We start from the raw sequence: 21,680 nt of genomic DNA, 5'->3' as shown, positions 1-21,680 counted from the left end.
TAAAATTGGATTTTTAAAATGGTGCGGTTTAGCGGCGAAGGTATTTAAATATATTTGCATCGGATGACCCTCACATGTTGCGGGAAAGCATCAATAAAGAGTGATCTATTTTGTCTTATTTATTATTGTTGGACACAAACAAATTAAGTTTGGATCCAAACATATATATATTTGCAATCAGTCCCAAGCAATTATTTGTTTGGATCCAAACATATTTCTAATATATATTTTTTTCTGCGTGCAAATTTACCCCAGTGAATGAAAGACTAGGAACTAGATTAACCAACTCTAGCAAACACCCGTAAAAGCCATTCTGGGATACCAGAGACTTCCACCAATGAACCCATGGTATGAGCAGGAGTGTCGTGCTGCTACCAATGAGAAAAATGCAGCATATAGGGCTACTTTACAATAAGTAGCAACCCGTAGTGCATGAGGGAGGTATCGGGAGAAAAGCGGAGAGAAGATAAACGTATTTTCCTTAGGAAAAAGAGACAAATGGAAAAGAGGGCGTGTGAAAAAAACGAGATGCACAGGAGCCAGAATGAAGTAAAAAAAATTCTACCAAACAGTGAAAATCCAACTTATGGCTTTGGTATAGGCACATCCTCCTGTAGAGACCAGCAAGGTAATTTGGTAACTGATGCAGATAGTGTGCTCGGGATATAGAGAAGTATTGGAACTAGGCGAAGAAGATCCCATAGATCCAATCTCAAAAGATGGCATTGAATACATACCGCCCGGCCAAGATGAGGTAAAGATAGCAATAAAAATGCTGAAGAATAATAAGGCAGCAGGAGCAGATGGCTTACCAGCCGAGCTGTCCAAAACCGGGCCGATACGCACCAGCTAGTTAGCGTCATCTGGCAGGAAAAACGCGTACCCGGCGATTGGAACAAGAGCACCCTGTGTCCCTTCCACAATAAATGAGATAAGACTGTATGCTCTAACTACAGTGACATAAGTCATCTTGCCTACAAGATAGTGTCAGGGATATTGTGCGAACGACTAAAGCCTATGGTGAACAAAATAATTCGGTCATACCAATGAGGCTTTAGATCTGACAATCCGCCACTGATATTTACCCTGCAGTAAATCGAGGAGAAGACTCATGAGATGCACATCGACACCTACCACCGTTTTGCTGATTATAAAACAGTCTTCGACAGTCCCTTATGCTCAAAGGTATTCCAAACCATGACTGAATTTGGTATCTCCGCAAAGCTCATTTGGCTTTGTAAGATGACTTTAACTGGGATATTGTGCGAACGGATAAATATTATGGTGAACGAAATAACTGAGCCATGCCAATGCGGCTTTAGACCTGAAAAGTCCACCGCTGACCAGATATTTACCTTGGGAAATCCTGGAGAAACCCCAAGAGATGCAGATTTACACCTACCACCTTTTTGTCAAATATAAAGCAGCCTATGAGAGTCCCCTACGCTCAAGGTATTCCAAACCTATCTGAATTGGGTATCACCGCAAAGCTCATTCGGCTTTTTAAAAAAACTTTAACTGATAACCGGCCTTCAATTAAAATAGGAAAGAACCTCTCGGAAAAGTTAATACGGAAAGAGGTTTCATACAAAGAGACAGCCTTTCGTGGGACTTATACAACATTCTGCTGGAAAAGGTTATTCCAGATCCAGAACATAAAAGAAATGGCACAATATACACATATAACACACATGTTACTACTCTCTTCTTCTGATGATATAGATATCATAGGACGATCAGTAAAAGAAGTAACTGATACTTTTAATGAAAGTTGAAGGAGAATCTGCTAAAGTGGGTCTGGCGGTAAACATGAGACAAAACCATGTTAATGGTTTCGATGCAACCATAGAACTCGGACCAGCTGTGGAAATTGTTTCCTATTATTTAAAGATAGTTAATGACTAACAAGTAAAAAAGTATCCATCGGCTTTACCGACATATGTCAGGTGTCTTTTTAGTATTTTGTGTCCCTTTTTGGTCATTTAAACCTGCCGACAAAAATTATGCTTAGGATTAAAGTTAAAAAGTGTTGCGGAGGAGGTACTTGAAGGAATGGACCGACATAGTCCATTATGGAAGTGGATCTTATTTAGGGAGTCATATCTTTTCGATAGATATGGCGCCTATTAGTCATTTCAGTGGGTCATCGTATACATTTTGGGCCAGTATGCCAGGAAGCATGGACTTGTCCACGGAAAACATAATATCGTTCTAGACATGACCACAATGAACACCATCGGTATACATTTACAAACGATCTTCGAACAATTATGGGAGAGGTACCCTAAGAAGAGGACCTATATGGGTCATTTTAGATGTTAAACTAAATTTGGACAAAATATTAGGAGATTCAATGTTTGGACCAAATTTGTTGATTGGGTTCTTCAGCCACTACATATGATGTCATAGGTGCTTTTTACACCATTCGGACTGTTTTCTACAGAAGTATGGACTTGCCTCTGAAAAAAACTTTTACCGTCATAATTGAGGCAGCAAATTCAAGTTGCTTCATAAAAAATCAAAGTGATTTGAGAGAAGGTCTTAAAGTGAACTTATCCGAAGTTTTGTGCGGGAGGTACCCAAAGGAGTGGACAAATACAGTCCATATTCAAACCTGATCTATATCTGGTAAATATATTAGGATGTATAAAGTATGAACCAAATCGGTCACCACATCGATATGTCTTATCTTCGAACTTAAACTAAGTTTGAACAAAATATTACGAAGGCTAAATTTTGGACAGAATCGGCAAATCCGTTCAAAAGTTATCATGCGCTCCAAGCTCTACTCACAGTGTCACAGGGGCTGTTTGTACGTTTAAGGCTATTTTCTCAGGAAGTATGGACTTGCCCCGGATCGAACTTGTACCATCGTAAAGGGGGCATTGAATACAAATATTTACTGTAAAAATCAAAGCATTTCGAGAGCAGCTACTAAACTAAACTTTTCCGAAATTTTGTGTGGGAGGTACCCGAAGGAATGGACCGTTTGAGCCCATATTGGTTATTTACGTAAGTCTGGTAGAAATTTCACGATGCGCAAAGTATGGACGAAATCGGTTACTCCCTTCAAGAGTTATCGTGGGCACAAATTTTCCGAACATTTTCGAACTTTTGTGGGCGAGGTACCGGAAGGAGTGAACCGATATAACCAATTTTCGAACTTAAATTAAGTTTGGACAAAATATTGCGAAAGCCAATTCGGTTCATCCGTTCGAGAGTTATCGTGCGCACCAGCCAGACAGACAGACAGAGGGACGGACATTGCTAGATCGACTCCAAATTGTCTGAAACACATTTCGTCCAAACATACTTGGGGTCTAAAACCATTATTTCGACGAGGCACATTTTGCCCGTATGAAAGTGTATATACCTCCGCTAGAATAAATGCTGAGGGTATAAAAACAAAAATTCTTCGAAAAGTCTTCGGGCCAATGTGCGTTGACGCTGAATAAAGACACCGTATGAACCACGAGTTGTATCTGCTATACAACAACATCAGTATAGTTAAAATATCGAGATACAACGATTGCGTTGGCTGGACTATGTCATTAGAATGATGAACTCACTAAAAAGGCGTATAAATACAAGGCTTCGATGGAGTAATCAAGTGGAAGACGAAATCAGAAAACACGATATCCCGAATTGGCAAAAGAAAGCAACAAATGGAGAGGAATGGAAATATTTTCTTAGTTCGGTTGACGGAAAACATGTTCTGTAGATGGCCAGCTAAGTAAGTATCCTTCTCCTGGTCTCCCACGCTTGATCATAGAAATTTAGCCTCAATTTGGCAAAGAGGGACAGCTTATGGACATGTCAAAATGGACGAAGAATTTCTTTCTTATCAATGAGTTACAAACCGAATATACAACTTTATATACCCTCCATAATATGGTGGATGGTATAAAAATGTATATAAGTCAAAGACATTGCGGATATTCTTCATTGTTGACACCCCTCTAAACACAAATCGCTTTCTTTCCCCAATCCTAATTGCAAAAACACTTCATTATGGATATTATCCTCCTCGCCACATATTAACAATATTTTAAAAACACTACTTACGATATGAGAAAACGTTCACGACACGACACACAAATGCTGTCATCCTGAAAACATTTACAAGAAACTCGCTCCAAGTACAACTTCACTCCACTTAAATCATAAAAACAATAAATCTTTTGATAAATGATGAAGGACTACTCTCCGACAAATGTGTAAAAATGAACTTTTAAGTGTGTGTATGTATGTATGTGTGAACGGTACATTCATATGCATGTAGATGGTTACATTTTTTTTGTGTGAAACTCTACCCACTCAGGCATATTAAAACAACTTGTTTGAAATAAAAACATGCACGGTTTACTACAATGAATAACCATCAAAACCACTCAACAATATAAGAAAAAAGTGAAGGAAGTAAGATCTCGGAATGAAAGTGTGTGATTCACGTCACACGTCCAACTAAGAGAGTTCGTATGCTAAGACAAAATGATGAGAAGATGTTTTATTAGAAAAAAAAATCGCTAAAATTTTAATGGATATAAATTAGTTAGAAAACATAAATAAGTAAAATAACATTAAAATCGGGCGGGCCGAACTTTTTATACCCTCCGCTTAGGAACAAAAATTGCTCAATCACGGATACCCCCCACTGATATGTGGACGATTTTTGGTGGAGGAGTTTCGGGACCTGTGAGAACTTAAAATGACAAATTACAGATAGTTCGGTTAAAAAATTTCGGATAACATCCTCAAAATGCCGAAGATCGGGGGTACAGATATATTGAGGCTATACCAAAACATGAACCTATATTAAACATTTTTTGTGGAGAATTTTCGTGACCACTGAAAACCTCAAGTGTCAAATTACAGCTTGTTCGGTTGTGGCTAAAATCCTCAAAATACAGAAAATCGGGGGGTACCGTTATATAGGGACTATTCCAAAACATGGGCCTATATTAACGAATTTTTGGTGGAGAAGTTTCGGGACCACTAACAACCTTAAATGTTAAATTACAGCTAGTTCGGTCAAAAAGTAATTAAAATTCTTTAAATACCTAAAATAAAGAGATGCCGCTAAATAGACGAATATTGAAAATTTTTATTAGAACAGTTTTGTGACCACTTTGAAAATCAAACGTCAAATTACAGGTACTTCTGTCAAGAAACGATGCTTAAATCCTTAAAATACCGAAAATCGGGAGGTACTGTTATGTATATGAGGGCTATACCAAAACATGGACCTTTGTTGAAAATTTTAGGCGGAGAGGTTTTTGTTACCTCTGGGAACCTCAAATGTCAAATTACAGGGAGTTCGGTAAAAAATGTTGCTAAATACAGAAAATCGGGATGTACCATTATATGAGAGCTATACCAAAACATGGACCAATAAAGACAATTTTTGGTGGAGAAGTGCTCTGACCACCATAACCTCAAATGTCAAATTAAAGGAAGTTCGGTCAAAAAAGTACGTAAAAACCTTAAAATAGCAAAAATTGGGAGGTAACGTTAAATGGGCCCTCTACCAAAACATGGACCTATATAGACAATTTTTCTGTGGCTACCAAGAATCTCAAATGCAAAAGCTAGTGCGCTTAAACAATTTAGCTAAGCTCCTCAAAATACCTAAAATCGGGAGAAACCGTTATATGGGGGCTATATCAAAACGTTGACCAATACAGCCCATCTTCGAAGTTGAACTGCCTATGGAAAGAAGACATTCTGGTGCAAATCGTATAGTTCTAGTTCAATTATTCCGGACGCTAGAGAGATTACAAAAGAAGGGCTCAGATTTTTATCCCGATCAAGGGCCGCAAATGATTATTTCAATTCCTTCCTTAATATAACTTTCATACTATGGTGGAGAGTATAAAATGGGACTTTTGGCTTCATCAAAGTTTAAGTCGCAATTATAGACCTCTTCATAACTCCAGACCACCTACAGTAGAAGATAAAGTATCTATGATACATCAGCATATTGTTATGCCGTCGTTGCAATAGCTGCTTGGAGGTTATCTGGGATTCTTGGAACGTGACAATATGATCACGAACATACAACTACAACCATGGTGCCCTTACAGTCATGGGGGAACAGCGCTTTAACTACACTCCACCATACATTATTTCTTCCTGACACTGTTATACCGGACATACAATAATGAATTTCACTGCAGTGTACTTTTGTAACCATCGTCGTCAATCATCCGCATTCGCCTCATACTTCGAATCCCTCAAGTATTTCAGAAATATATGCTGAGGGGAAGCTGACAGCTACAGGGAGTTAGCTACACAGGTCGGGACTAAAGACTGTTCTAAATCCGCTAACGTGGACCCCGCTGCTAGAGAGTTCGGAAATACTTTTTGAGAGCTACTCATTACTCACGGTGCGTCTTAACTAATTTTAAATGGAAGGTGCTTACACCTGGGAAATTTTTGCAGATTCTGAAACTACAATGCTCATCGATGAGAAATATTAAGAAACAAAAAAATCGCCGGCGGAATTTTCAAATAAATCGCGATTAAGGTCACATTTTCAGGGGTTCTTTAGGTTTCCACGATTTTGCTTAGAAACAGCGAGTCCATACGAAATGCGCCTAAAGGAAATGTTGTAGCTGTGAAAATTCTCCACAAGATCGACCTTTATGATATTTTCATAGGTTTTATCGTTTTTGAGATATAGAAGTTAAAATTGAGAAAATGCACCGACTGTATCGCCACCTTATAAAACAATGTCATTACTGCAATTTCCCAAATTAAACTTATATATCTTGAAAACGGTACAACCTAGGAAAAAAATAAATCGCAAAATCTTGTATAGAATTTTCACAGCTTCAACATTTTCTTTAGTTCCATTTTGATGTGACTTGCGGTTTTCAAACAAAATCGTGAAAACTTAAAAAAACGCTAAAATTGTGAATTTTGATCGCGATTTATTTAAAAATCCCTCCGGTGATTTTTTTATGTTTTTTTATTGTTCTTACATATGAACATTGCTGTTTCAGAATCCGCGAAATCTCCCGTGTGTAAGCGGTTTTCATCAAAAGTTAGTTAAAGCGCACTGAGCATGATATTGTTTTATAAGGAGGCGATACAGTCAGTGCATTGTCTCAATTTGAACTTCTATATCTCAAAAATGGTAAAACTTACGAAAACATCATTAAGGCCAATCTTGTGAAGAATTTTCACAGCTATAACATTTTCTTTAGGCCCATTTACATAGGACTCGCGGTTTCGAAGCAAAATCGTAAAAACCTAAAGTACCCCTCAAAATGAGAACTTAAATCGCGATTTATTTGAAAAACCCTCCGGCGATTTTTTTTGTTTCTTGATATTTCTCATCTATAAGCATTGTAGTTTCAGAATCTGCAAAAACTTCCCAGGTGTTAGCACCTTCCATTTAAATTTGGTTAAGACACACCGTGTACTTTGAAGTGGCTAATACATTTGGCACTGGACCTTCTGGTTTACAGTTCTACATGGCCTTCGGGTCAGCTGTTCACTTCCGCACATGACCTTCGGGTTTACAGTTCTACAGGACCTTCGGGTCAGCTGTTAAATTCGACACTGGACCTTCGGGTTTGCAGTTCTTCAGGCCCTTCGGGTCAGCCGTTCAAATCGGCACTGGACCTTCGGGTTTGCAGTTCTACAAAAACTTGTGTCCGCTGTTCCACTGTTTGGATAATAGTAGTACACGGTAGAAACTAGACCGTAGCCTTAGAGTAACATCCGAGCGACGAATCCATCGTATAATCAATGCCGCATCCATCGTATTCCCGAACACCAATACCCGAACGTCGAACTCATCGACTCGCCCAGCATCAACAGCCGAATCCATAGTGTTCCCGAACATCACACCGAATCTATCGTATTTCCGAACATCGACAATCGCACACCGAATCCATTGTGTTCCCGAATGTCAACAGCCGAAGGCCGAACCCATCGTTTTTCCAGACATCTACAACCGAACCCACCGTGTTCCCTATCATCTGCAGCCGAACACAGAATACATCGTGTCCCCGACCATTCACACCTGAACGCCGAGCGTCTCGGGTTCCCGATTATTTACACCCGAATACAGGCAACGTCGTTTTCCTCAGCTGCCAAATCCCAGCGAGCCTGCTTAATCTTCCCGCCAACGATTAACACAAATATATGTATACCCACAGAAGTCATTCTTATCGTATTTAAACACAAATAGATTGTAAATTAGTATATTTTTTATAATTAGTAATCAATAAACCCCCGATTTAGCGTCAAGGAAAAGGAAAATAATAGACTTTTCATTTCGTAACGTTTAGTGGTCCCTTATGGAGACCCTGGACGCGACTGAACTTAACCCCAGCCGACGACAAAACCACGTTACAGTCTACTAACAAACATATGATGGCATGTCACCACTGGCATTCATAATCTAGCAAGCGTGAGAGACGTTCAACGCAACAATAGGGATCCACTGCTGACATAAAAAAATTAATAGTGCAAGTATTACCACGACCGAAAAAAATGTTCCTGGGACTCCTACCCCGTAAGTGTTTTCCACACGATCGATCTTTGTTTCTACAGTGTATAGCATGGTGAAAACCGAATCGGATTTTTATATAGCTCCTTTATACATATTAGTCCAATTTTGGGTATTTTATAGCTATATAGCTATATTGGAATACGTAGGGGATGAAAGATACCAAGCAACAGCCCTGATCTGCTTTGACATGACAAAGTCTAAAATGTATCTTGGTCACTCTTTCACCTCAACTGGGGAGCTGCTTTTAATACCCGTTAGAGGTAGCCAGCTAACATGAACCGCATGAACATGGGTTGGGTGTTGGGCTAGTAACTAGAGTTGGGCAATCTCGTTCGATTGAACGATCCGGATCCATATCTCGTTCAACGGACACCGGTGATATCTTTTACTAAACTGTGTATACTTAATTTCACACATTGATTTTTATGATGTTACTCATTCGTCTTTGAACGAGGACAGTGATCCGGATCGTTCAATTGAACGAGATTGCCCAACTCTACTAGTAACCCAAAAACGTTTTAAGGACCATGATTTGCGAATCTGCACCTGGAATGCTTATAGACAAGGTGCAGTCTACGCATTGGCAGATGTACTTGCAGAGTACAAAGCCGACATTACTGCCATACAAGAAATACGATGACACAAAGCATGAGTTTGGTTGCCAATTTGTAGTTGGCCGGAGGTTAAAACGTCTGGTCTCCAGCTTCACTCCAGTGAATGAATTACTTGCTACAATTCGGATAAAAGCTAAATTTTTCAACATCAGCTTTATTTTGGCTCATGCCCCAAGTACCAACAGTTAAAAGATGTATTTTACGAGCGCTTAGACAAAACATATGACCTTTGCCCTGCCCACGACATTAAAATTATTCTAGGCGATTTTAATGCCAAAATTGGAAAGGAGGATATCTTTAGCCAAACAGTTGGGAAATTCATTCCCCACAGTGAAACATTTGATAATGGTATGAGTCTGACAAACTTCGCAGCATAAGGGCATCTGGGTGTCTCCAGACAAGAAAACAAACAATCAAATTGACAACGTAGTGATAGATGGAAGACATTCATCGTGTGTGTTGGATGTACGATCGTACTGAGGACCATTACCGTGTTGCGGCAAAGGTACGTACCCGTCTTAACTTTGCAAATAAAGCACGAACAGTCAAAACACGGCAATTGGACATCGGTAAGCAGCAATCACAACAGATGGCAAAAGCCTATTCCACTCAATTGGACAAATTGCTTAAACAATAACATAACAGCACAGTGGCAAAGTATTGCCACTCCATGTAAACAGCCGCAAAATCCATACTTGGATTCCAGAGACCTCCACCAAGGACCCAGGAATGTCGTGATGCTACTGAAGAGAAAAATGCGGCTACTTGACAATCAGTAGCAACACTTAGCTCACGAGAGAAGTAAAGGAGAGAAGAGAAACATATTTTCCGCTAAAAAAGAGGAGTGTGAAAAATTGTGATGTACAGGAGCCATAATGAAATCCGAAAATTCTACCAAAGAGTGAAACATCAAACTGATGGCTTTGGTACAGGCACATCCTCCCGTAGAGACCAGCAAGGTAATTTGTAGACATCGGATTTTGCATATGATTCAAAAAATCAAATGCGAATATTTTAATAATCTTTCGTGATTTTTAATATATTTTTGCAATATTGGTACACATTTTATTACATTATATGCAAATATGACGAAAATATGTATAAAATCACCCAAAAATTTCAAAAATGTTCTATTTGAAATTTTGAAAATACGCAAAATCCGATGTCTATTAATTCGGTAACAGATACAGATAGTGTGTCTAAGATATGGAAAAGACATTTTTCCAAACTGCTGGTTTTCAATACTAGCGAAGGCGACGAAGATCCTAACTCAGAAGATGGTATTGAATGTATACCGCCTGGCCAAGATGAGGTAATTACAGTAATAAACCGGCTATAAGGCAGCAGGAGCAGATGGCTTATCAGCCGAGCCGTTCAAAACCAAAGGCGATACCCTGATAAGGTGTATGCATCAACTAGTTAGCACCATCTGACAGGAAGAACGCATACCCGACGATTGGAACCTGAGCATCCTGTATCCCGTCCACAAGAAGAAGATAAGTCTGTACGCTCTAAATATCGGGGTATAAGCCTTCTCCCTATTGCCTACAAGATGGGCAATATAGAAATATTATGGCAACGACTAAAGCCTATGATCAATGAAATAATTGGACCATACCAATGCGGTTTTAGATCTGGCAACTCCACCATTGACCAGGTATGTACCCTGCGGCAAATCCTACCACTTTATAAGGCAGCCTTCGACAGCCCCCTACGCTCACGGGCATTCCAAGCCATGTCTAAATTTGGTATACCCGCATAGCTCATTCGGCTTTCTAAGATGACTTTAACTGTTACAAGGTCCTCAGTTCATATAAGAAAGAGCTTATCCGAACAATTCAGTACCAAAAGAGGTTTAAGACAAGAAGACAGCCTCAAGTGTGATCTGTTCAACATCCTGCTGGAGAAGGTTATACGAGATGCAAATTTCAAAAGAACAAGTAAAAAAGTATCAGTCAGCTGTGCGGACGGAGATATACCCTCAGCCACTGACCAAAAGACAATAAAAGCAAACCAAACACAATAATTATGCCCTATATAAAATATATTGATTTTGTATCATGATCTTGCGGATTTGCCATTTTGGTTGTTGTTGTTTTTGTTGTAGCAGCATAAAAACCTACAAAGAACCGTAGGTTTGATGCTGAGTTGGCAGCCGCTGGCCATTTTGGTTGGTGCCGTCAGTGTTTCATGGAGCTTTTAGGCTAATATCTGAGTATAGACTTTCAAAAGAAAATAGTTGTACCGTCGTAAAGGGAGCGGCAAGGACAACCTACTGAAAAAATTTGAAGACGATGCGAGAGGAGCTCTTGAAATGATATAGTCCATATCCGAACCCAATATATCTGGAAGGAATAATACGATGTACAAACTTTGGACCAAATCAATTGCTCCGTTCGAGAGTTATTCTTCACATTATTTTACAGAAAAATGTTAAAGTTTTGTGTGGGAGGTACCCGAAGTATTGGACCGATATGGCTTATCTTCGAACTTTAACTAAGTTTGGACAAAATATTACCATACCTGTGGCTCGAAACGGTTGATCTGTTCGAGAGTTATCGTACGCACCAGCCAGACAGACGGACGGACGGTCGTATCAAAGTGTATATACCCTATGTAGCCTAAAGGCTGAGGGTATAAAAATTGCACAATGGAAATCCTTTCTTAGTTCGGCTTGTAGGACAAATGTCCTTTAACGGGCCAACTACGTAAGTAATTATATAGCTATGTCAAAATCTGATACTATTTTCACAAATTTTTGTAAGATTCGTTTTTTAGCTGTTTAGTCTGAACAGCAAACGAACACAGCTTTATTCAACATATTACAACAACAACTTGCTGACATACAAATTATTCGATCTGCTTGCACAGTATGCCTGTTTGTGTACTTTACAAAAATTAATAACAAAAAATATTTTTTTCTGTAAATGAATAATTTGAAGTATCTCTCAATGAAATAACACAACCATCGATTTATGAATTCCGCATAAAAGTCGTTCAGTGCACTACCGCATTTATTGTATCTTTTGGTTTTTTTTTATTTTCCATACCAACAGGATAACGGCAATCACATTTGAGTGCACAAAGCTATAACTGAATGAATGACTGACTGGTGGGTTTGTTGCTTGGTTGGTTGGTTGGCTGGCTGGATGGTTGACTGCAGTAAACCTGTCAAAATCAATGTACATTCTCTTGACTGTTGTGGTTTTGCTGTTGTTGTTGTTGTTTTCTCCATTCTTTTCATATTCCTCACATTTATGGCAACGAACAAAAAAACGACCTCACACAATACAAAACAGAACTTATGTTTTGCCGCACTCTCACACATCCATTGAAACAACAAAACGTGTCACACAAAGCCATGTATGAAGAGGATCCACATTTTTCTAAAACACAAAAACCCCTGTTTGGAATACTACCTTCATTCATAAAACTCAACGTATGCACAAAAGCTTAAGACAAATATGGACGAAGTGCAAACATAAGAGTTTGTATTGTTTTTTGGGAATGAACTCTAAACCACAGCACGTTTTGAAGTTATGAATCATTAGGTAAATGAATGTACAAATATGACAGCTATAAAATAAGGTGTATTAACCTTAAAATATTTAATGTGTTTTTAACGATCCTAAAGTTTATGTGTGATGAAAGATACAAAATGTAATTGCAAAGCTAAATAGTCCCAAGGGTTTTGCACGTTTGGAGAACAAATATTCTCTTCTTTATGCAGCAACCTGATGCTGTATGCTTACAAAATGATTTCATGCGAATGATTATGACAGTGATGATGACAATGCTGGCACAAGTGTGTAAGCAGCGCACTCTATCTACTGGAGCATTATTGAGGAAAGTGGCAGTTTTTTTTTTTCGCAACAAACCTCAGTTTTCATAACATTCATTTGACATATGACATGGCTGAAATGACAACAATGAATTGTTAAAAACTTCGATGTTTTTTAACCCTCTCCATATTGAATATGAGAGTTGTAAATTTGTTTTTAATATGTTTCGGATTTGGACTCAATACTCCGCTATTATTGGTATTCAAAAGTTAACATATGTGTATGTGAACTTGCATGCATTTCAATACAAGCCTTAATTTGGCAAGGATAGTCATATTTCAAACCAACGTTGTAAGTTTGTAATTAAAAACCACAGCAGAGTTAGGATTGCCACTGCTTGGTTAGCTGTAAACCACAAACTGAGGCATGCCAAAAGAGTTGGTCAGAGTAAAAACCAAAATATGACACAACGTTGTAGGGCTTAATTTTTGAATCGATTTTTTGCTTTGAAAACCGCAAAGCTCATTTCTTTATTTCCTCTTTAAATAGAAACTTAAATTTTCAGGGCCTTAATTTAAAACAAATAGGCAATGGCTATAGTCGAGATGGGGCCAACTATGTTTCATGGATCAACAGTTCTATTAAGGAGTACTAATGTTATTAGCCATCACATAACTTAAGGATAACTGAGCGAAAATAATAACATTCGTGCATTCAAAGCCATAAAATCGTAGTACCATGTAATGAGCAACGTCTACACATTTAAACCCTGCCAGCATTTGGGAGTGAGTTTCTTACTTCCTCTACCAAAAGTAATTGCATTCTCAACTTCTTTTCTATAAAAGAGAGATCCTTTATCATTTTTCAATGACAAATGTCTTGCTGTCCCATTTTGATCTTCTTGAGTAACTCCTTAGTGTCAGAATAGAAGATCGAAATTCCATTATTGATTGTTTACACAAACAATGTTTACTACTTACGACTATCGCATGGGCAGACACTTGCTATGGCCTATGCAGACACTTCGATTGTTTACGTCCATCTAAGGCGTGTACAACCTTGAACTAATATAAGACTGCAGTGGTGAGCATGTTCGCTTTGCATTCTTAATGTCATGGGTTTGATTCGCAGGCCAGGCAACATCACATTTTTAAAAGGACAAAAATTAATGTAGATGACAATTTCAACTAAGTTCTTTAAAAACGTATGCACTTTGAAAACATAAATTAAATTGTAGTAAAAAATATAAAAATTAAAAGAATAATAACAGATAAAAAGAAAAATAAGAACAAAATAAATAATATTTTTTCGTCACAACCAATTTTATCGCTAAAAGAACTTTTAGAAAGTCTCGAAAGCGGCATTCACATGTAGTGTCGTGGACGTGGTGCATTTCTTTCCGAACGGTTAGCCTTCATCGATTAGAATGCGAGATCGCGGATGTGTGTTTCTAACGCCTGGGAGTGACTGCTTCGGGTAATGTGCGATAGAAAATGCTTGTTGGGAATTTCTCAATAACAAGTAAGAAAGTATCAGTCGGCTTTGCCGACAGAGATATACCCTCAGTCTATGTGAATTGAAACTTTCATCTATGGACAGATCAAATACCGCCTACACAACCACAATAATTTTTCCCAAAAACTATATTTTAGGGAATTTTTAGAATTTTGTGACCATTCTGTGAATTTGATCTTGCCGATGCAAATTTCGATTTTAATTAAAGCTCAAAGGTGTTGCGGAGGAGGTACTTGAACGAACAGGCCAACATTGTCCATGTCGGAAGATAATCTTATTTTGGGACTCATTCCTTTTGATAGATATCGTCATGTCAATGTTGCACCGCACAATGTTTCAGAAATCGATTTTCCCGACCAAAACCCCAATTGTTTGTCGTCACGATTGCTTAAGTCTGGAGTATTCCCCCGATTCACTGATTGACAATTTCTATATGGGATTCGATTGTAAAAATATTGAAACTGAATTAACCAACAAATTAAGCCAAAATATTGGAAGACTAGCAGACCCCGGCCCGCGTTGCTTGCCCGTTGTAATGAGTTTTAATGACAACTTTTTTATGGACTTTATACTTGACAATTCAAAAATAGGTATTTTCTACCTCATTTCTTCGGTCCATTGCCAAACCGAGGAAGATTTTAAATTTGCCAACAGATTTTGCCTATAACCTTTTTTTTCTCTTACGGACTGTTGGATTTTTTCGCCCATCGATGCTGTTTAGGATTTATTATCGTCCATGTCCCCTGTTTTTATCCTAAAGCGATCTAATTATAAAAGTTAAAAATGTTAAGTTAAGTCGAATTCTCCCGCTCATTGAGACTTATATGTTTTAGTTTTTCATGACTGATCGACCGTTGAACCTCACCATTTAAGAAAATTTGTAAATATGTCGTTTTTCTTGATCAGGGGCGCAACCACCGTTGGGTCGAAAATTAATTTGCAAGCCGATGCATTCATAACTTTAGCAAATTTTGCGATTATAAAACAATATACTCCCGGTATTCGTCTACAAATATAAAGCATTTTGGACCACGGGATATTCCTGAACTTTTTCTGAAAATCGCATGAAATTAGGTTCAGTAATTTTGGAAAAATAAGATATTGCAAAACAATGGGCGTTGTCATCAGTTTTCAATATATAACATATTTAAAAACGTGGGCGTGGTCCGGTATTTTGGCTCCAAATATGTACCTAGAGTGCACACAACCGCATTGCCTCCCAAAATTTATGCTGAAACCGATATAATCATAAGTTTGGCTTATGAATCATAGGATGGGGGTATATTAAGTTTGTCATTCCGTTTGTAACTTCCCGAGATAATCATTTTATATCCCTCAAACTATATATTCATGATTAGCTTGCAATTTTACATCGATATAGCCACGATATAGACACCCAGCAAAATGTTCAATGCCAAAGATGCCATTCAATCATGGGTGCAAGTGAGCTGGCATGTCATCTTATTAGCATCTTCATCGATGAATTTTATATGAGCGTGGACCCCAAAAGATGCTATTCATTCTTGGATCCAAAGCATGTCATTTACACAAATGCTTTGACATGTCATTTTCACCAATGCTTTGGCCTGTCATTTCCACCAATGCTTTGGCATGTCATTTTCACCAATAACATTTTCAATAACATTATCATTCCGACGAGAGTTTTAACAACGTTGGTTGTGATTTCGAGTCTCCGACAACATCAAGCCAATTGTAAATAATTAACTTTATATATTTAGAAAAATTTTTATAAATAAAACCACAAAATTCATCTCTATTGGATCGATGGAATGAGTTCAAATTCTGATGAAAAGATCGGATCTTTCACGACTTAATTTGCATGGGTTCAAAAGCTGATGAAAAGATCGGATCTTTCACGATGTTAAAGTTCAAGTTGGCTCTTTTATTCTAATTCGACTGACTTTCAGTCATGTGTCAACCCCCCTTGTCAGAAATAGTCTACTACGTAAATCATTCAACTTTGCGCTTTCGGCGCAAAGTAATATTGACATATTCTGACAAGAGAGGTTGACAGTTTGCCCGCCAAAGTCTAGTTAAAGCTACTTTGAGTTAGAGTGTGTTATTCGACACAAGGCAGAATAGAGGAACTTCGTTCACGGACTCCGTCCACTTAACAATACTAACATAAATTATTCAATAAACATACCAAACATCAATACTAAAAACCCTTGTGTTTTCATTTCTCTTCTTTTTCGTTTATTTACACCGCACAACCTCTACGAGGCAAACAACAACAAAGCTACGCTTTATTGTGGATACTCCACATATCCTAAAATATACAGTCCACTTGGTGTTCCACCTAAAATTCTGCTTTCGCAACTAAACATCTGGTCACTTCAGGCTGGATTAAACACACGACTTCCTTTGCATTGGTTCAAATAATAATGAAAAGATCGGATCTTTCACGACTTCGTTTGAACCAATTCAAACAACGTCATCGCATGGAACCCCTTCCTACGAATTTTGCTGGTCATAGTCCGTCTGTGGAAACACTCTAGCGTCCGAACGAATTAAAGTATGTGGCTACAATTTTGGTAAAATGTATTGTAGGTACATAGAACTTTTGGTATTGAAAACGGGCTATTTAGGTCCACGTTTTAGTATAGCCCCCTTATAATGGTACCTCCAGACTATCGATATTTGGAGGATTTTAGCAAAAATATAACGGTACCTCAAGTTTTTGGTTATTTTGGGGGTTTTAGCTACCATTTTTAACCGAACTAGCTGTAACATTCCATTTGAGTTTACCAGGGATCACAAAACATCTTCACCAAAAATTGTCAACGTAGGTCCACGTTTCGTAAAGCCCCCATATAACGGTACCTCCCGATTATCGGTATTTTGAGCATTTTAGCTAAATTTTTTGACTGAACTACCTGTAATTTGGCACTTGATGTTCCCATTGGTCACAAAACATCTCCTCCAAGAATTTTCAATATAGGTCCAAGTTTTTGTATAGCCAGCATATAACGAAATCTTCCGATTTTCTATATTTGGAGGAGTTTAGCTACATTTTTTGATCGAACTACCTGTAATGTGCCGTTTGAAGTTCGAAGTGGTCACAACAATTTTTAACCAAAAATTGTCAACATAGGTTTGATATAGCCCTCATATAATGGTACCTCCCGATTTTCGGTATTTTGATTATTTTAGCTAAAAATTTTTACTGAACTATCAGTAATTCGACATTTGAGGTTCTTAGTGGTCACAAAATTTCTTCACCAAAAATTGCCAACATAGGTCCACACTTTAATATAGCCCAATATAAAGGTGCTGACCTATTGAATACATATTTATATACATTTTTTAGATTCACTTTGGCAGTTTTGTTGAGATGTGTGTTTACATATTATTTTTAAAGTAAGCCTGCTTTATCTCATATTTGTTGTTTTCAAATTTAAACAAGTAATAACGGCGTTAAATTCGGCCGGGCCGAACTTGTTATACCCTCCACCACAAGTTGTATTGAAGTAAAATGGAATAATTAGTTTCCTTTCGTGTATGAAGAAGACTTAATACTAAATTTCAGCAATTTCGGCAAAACAATGTGAGGAACCATTATATGGGGGCTATTTCAAAACGTCGATCTATACCGACAAATTTCTGACGGAAAGTTTTTAGGCTCAAAGAAGACTAAATACCAAATTTCCTATATTTCGGAAAGAGAATGTGGCTAAAACTTAAAAAATACCGAAAATCAAGAAGTACGCTTCTATGGGGATATAGGAAGACGTGGACCTATACTGATAATACTATTCTGGAATATTTTATAACTCTTGGAAGACGAAATAACGAATTTCAGCCATTTCGGTTGGATATTGACGTCACAATCTTCAGTATTACGAAAATCGGGAGGTACCGTTCTATGGGGGCTATATCGAAACGTGGACCTATACCGACGAATTTTAGTCAGAAATGGGGCAATATGAAAGCGTGGACCTGTACAGACATATTTCTGGCGAACAGTTTTATATCACATTGAAGACTAAATACCAAATTTCAGCCATTTTTAGTGGAATATTGAAGACACAACCTTCAAAATACGAAAAATCGGGAGGTACCTTTCCATGGGGGCTATATGAGGGCGTGGACCTATACCTATACAAATTTAAAGGGGAAGTTTGAGTACCCCCAACGAAGTCTAAATACCAAATTTCAGCCATTTCGGTGGAATATTGAGGCCACAACGATCAAAATACCGAAAATCGGGAGGTACCGTTCTATGGGGGCTATATGAAGGCATGGACCGATACCAACAAAGTTCTGGGGGAAAGTTTTATACCACCAACGTAGACTACGTACCAAATTTAAGCCATTTCGGTGTGATAATGAAGCTAAAACCTTCAAAATACCGAAAATTGGGAGGTACCGTTCTATGGGGGCTATATGAAGGTGTGGACCGCTACCGACAAAATTCTGGGGGAAAGTTTTATACCCCTAAAGAAGACTACGTACCAATTTTCAGCTATTTTGGTAGGATAATGAAGCTAAAACCTTCAAAATACCGAAAATCGGGAGGTACCGTTCTATGGGGGCTATAGGAAGGTGTGGACCGATACCGGGGAAAGTTTTATACCCCCAAAGAGGACTACGTTCCAAATTTCAGCCATTTTGGTAGGATAATGAAGCTAAAACCTTAAAAATACCGAAAATCGGGAGGCACCGTTCTATGGGGGCTATATCAAAACGTGGACCGATATATCCCATTTTCAATACCAACCATCCTGCAAGTAATAAACACTTCTGTACCAAATTTTGACTCTCTATCTTTAAAATTGCGAGCTGTATCTTGATTTCAACAGACAGACGGACGGATTGACGGACGGACGGACGGACAGACGGACATGGTCAAATCGACATAGAATTTTATGCTGATCAATAATATATATACTTTATAGGATCTCCGACGAATATTTCGATGTGTTACAAACGGAATGACAAATTTAATTATACCCTCCATATGGTGGAGGGTATAAAAACAACAAGTTTTAAAGTGGGTGTAGTTAAAATTGATTTACCTTAGGGGAAGGCAGAGAAGTCTAGTTTCGTCCTTATATTTGGCTTACATTTTTTTATATTATTTAGGTATCATTGTTAACAAAATATCTCCGCTCAAGAATTGTGGTAAGGAAAAAAATATTCGGTTTTAGTTCAGAATATTTTATTTGTTAAAAAATGGTTATAACCTCCACAATAATATGGAGGGTATAATTAAATTTGTCATTCCGTTTGTAACACATCAAAATATTATAAAGTATATGTATACTTGATCAGCTTAAAATTCTACGTCGTAACAACCATGTACTTCTGTCTGTACATCTGTTGAAATCAAGATACAGCTCGCAATTGGTAAGATAGAGCTTTGTAATTTGGTATAAAAAATTATATTACTTCTAGGATGTTTGGTATAGAAAATGTACTATAACGGTCCACGTTTGGATATAGCCCCCATAGAACGATTTTCGGTATTTTGAAGATTTTAGATTTATTATCACACCGAAATGACTGAAATTTGGTATTTAGTCTTCGTTGGGGGTACAAAATTTTCCACTTGAAAATTGTCGATATCGGTCCACGCCTTCATATAGCCCCCATAGAACGGTACCTCCCGATTTTCGTTATTTTGAAAGGTCTGAACTCAATATCTTAACGAAATGCCTGAAATTTGGTATTTAGTCTTCGTTGGGGATACACAATTTTCAACCTGAAAATTGTCGTATAGTCCCCATAGAACGGTATCTATCTATTTTCATTAATATGAAGGTTGTGGCCTCAATATCCCACCGAAATGGCTGAAATTTCCACCACCGAAATTTTCCACCAAAAATTGGTAGGTATAAGTCCACGCCTTCATACAGACCCCCTCCGATTTTCGGTATTTTAGTGGTAGTGGCCTCAATACCCCACCGAAATGGTTGAAATTCGGTATTTAGTCTTCGCTGGTGGTATATAACTTCCCATCTGAAATTTGTCCGTTCCTACCGATTTTCAATATCCCACCAAAATGTCAGAAATTTTGTATTTGGTCTTCGTTGGGGGTATACAACTTTCCACCTGAATTTTTTCGGTTTAGATCTACGTCTTCATATAGCCCCCATAGGACGATACCTTCCGGTTTTCAGTGTGTATTTTGAAGATTGTGGCCTCAATATCCCACCGAAACGACTGAAATTTGATAGTAAGTCTTCGTTAGGGGTATAAGACTTTCCATCTGAAAATTGTCGGTATAGGTCCACTTTTCATATAACCCCCATAAGACGGTTCCTTCGATGTTTGGTATTTTGAAAGTATAATAACTAAAATTTTGTATTTAGTCTTTGCTAAAGGTACGAAACATTCATACAGTCACAAACTTCCCTTGCCAAAATAAGACAGCATAGCTCCACGTTTTGGTATAACCGCCATAGAAGCGTGGCCACCATTTAATTTTTTGAAGATTTTAGTCAAATTTTTCACCCAATTGGTTGTTAATTGGATGTTCGTGTTCAAACGAACTGTCCATATATATCCAGGTTTAAGTCTACTGCACACTTTTAGGTATTTCGATGTTTTTTTTTTTTTTTTTGTCAAATTTTCGAACCGGTATTGCTGTAATTTAATATTGGGTATTGCCCGAGGATACAAAAGCTCAATTTGGAAATTAATAATATTGGTCAATGTACTGGAAAGAATAACGATGATGGCCCATTATGAGTCTTTTAAAGGGAGTATTTATAATCAGTTAAAATATTCGTCTCCTTTCTTTTCATAAACGAAATGAAACTAATTGTTCCATTTTCCTTCAATACACCTTGTGGTGGAGGGTAAAGAACTTAACGCCATTCTAACGAACAAAAAAAATATGAAAATATATCTATCCGTTCAAAAGGTATAGAATTTTGATCAGGAGCGATTCTGAACCACTGTGCGTCGTAATAGGGAACGTAAGGACAACATGCTGCAGAAAATTCAAAACGATCCGAGATACCTCCTTAAACTGCACTTTCGAAAAAATTTTAAAATTTTGTGTGGGAGACGCCTGAATAAGTGTACCGATAAAGTTCATTTTTGATCGTTATCGTGCACTCCAGCCAGATAGACTGGATGCGCAGAATCGACTCCAAATATCCCAAACAAACGTGGGGATTTAAACCATTGTTTCTATGACCTAAATGTTTATCGTATCAAAGACATAACCTTGTTAGCACAAAGACAGAGGGTATAAAACCTGTTGCTTACATTATA

At 37.9% G+C, this 21,680-nt stretch overlaps 1 protein-coding gene across 3 annotated transcripts in view; it reads right to left on the bottom strand.

The window, feature by feature from the left end:
• Positions 1-21,680, bottom strand: part of Dscam3 (Down syndrome cell adhesion molecule 3) — a 457,425-nt gene that overhangs the window by 343,141 nt on the left and 92,604 nt on the right. The gene's annotated exons all lie outside the window — the stretch shown is intronic.

Source organism: Musca autumnalis, unplaced genomic scaffold (assembly GCF_047663935.1).
Source record: "Musca autumnalis isolate F117 unplaced genomic scaffold, ASM4766393v1 scaffold_1, whole genome shotgun sequence".
In the NCBI taxonomy this organism is placed as follows: Eukaryota; Metazoa; Arthropoda; class Insecta; order Diptera; family Muscidae; genus Musca; species Musca autumnalis.
This window is presented reverse-complemented; position numbering and strand designations above follow the sequence as displayed.